Source organism: Suncus etruscus, chromosome 16 (genome assembly GCF_024139225.1).
Source record: "Suncus etruscus isolate mSunEtr1 chromosome 16, mSunEtr1.pri.cur, whole genome shotgun sequence".
Classification (NCBI taxonomy): domain Eukaryota; kingdom Metazoa; phylum Chordata; class Mammalia; order Eulipotyphla; family Soricidae; genus Suncus; species Suncus etruscus.
Genome location: NC_064863.1, coordinates 49,051,953 through 49,053,078, shown reverse-complemented (window position 1 = coordinate 49,053,078; position 1,126 = coordinate 49,051,953). Strand labels below are relative to the sequence as shown.

General features: G+C 35.9%; 1 non-coding gene across 1 annotated transcript; it reads right to left on the bottom strand.

Annotated features, from left to right (window-relative positions):
• Positions 1-483: 483 nt before the first annotated feature.
• On the bottom strand, positions 484-697 carry LOC126032857 (small nucleolar RNA U3). The gene has a single exon (XR_007504026.1). It is a non-coding gene; the product is annotated as a small nucleolar RNA U3 (small nucleolar RNA).
• Positions 698-1,126: the final 429 nt, after the last annotated feature.

The window sequence follows — 1,126 nt, the reverse complement described above, 5'->3', positions numbered from 1 at the left end:
AGGACAAATTTGGTGATGGGAATTTTCCTGATTCAATGTTAATATTTACCTAAAATACTACTGTGAAAGATATGTAAGCCAATATGGTCAAATTAAAAATTATATATATAAAAAAATAAAAGAAAAATTCTATTACAGAGCTATAGTCATTAAAACAGCATGGTACTGGAATAAAGACAGACCATCAGATCAGTGGAATAAACTTGAGATTCAGATAATGTCCCCCAGACATACAATCAATTAATCTCTGATAAAGGGGAAATAAATGCCAAATGGAGCAAGGGAAATTCTCTTCAATAAGTGATGTTGGGACAACTGATCAGCCACTTGCAAAAAAGTGAACTCAAATCTCCATCTATTACCTTGCATAAATATCAAATCCAAATAGATTAAATACCTTGATATCAGACCTAAAACTATAAGCTATATAGAACAATATGTAGGTATGACACTCCATGGCATTGAGACTAATTTATTTTTTTAACCACTCAGACTGCATCCTCTTCCTCTACCCCTTCCAAAGGAAGGGAAGAATGATCATCAATGGCCAAAGGCACTCGCAGAAGCAACACCTAGAGCTGGCTTCACGCTCAGGAGAAGATGTTCTGGCTCCTCCTCGTGGCTTCAGGTGCTCTACATGATCAGAGAAACTTCTCTAGTCACATATTAGAGAAATGATCCCTGAAAGTATAGTCTCGACTAAAGGCATTTTGTAAGGGAAAACGGCACTCTCCAAACAAGTGGAAGCAGAGATAAACAGATGAGACTATATTAAGCTCAGAAACTTCTGTCCCTCAAAGTAAATAGTGCCTAGGACTCAAAACCCACCCACAGAATGGGAGAAGCTATTCATCCAATACCCATCAGATAAGGGATTAATATTAAAGACATACAAGATACTAACAGAACTTAACAAGAATAAACATCTAACCACATCCAAAAATGGGGAGAAGAAATGAACAATTTTTCAAAGAAGAAATACAAATGGCCAAAAGGCACATGAAAAATGCTCCACATCACTAATTATCAGGGAGATGCAAATCACAACAATGAGGACCTCCTCGCACCACAAAATAAATTTTCTTAATCAGATATACCTCTTTTTAAAAATACTTTAGTTTCAATG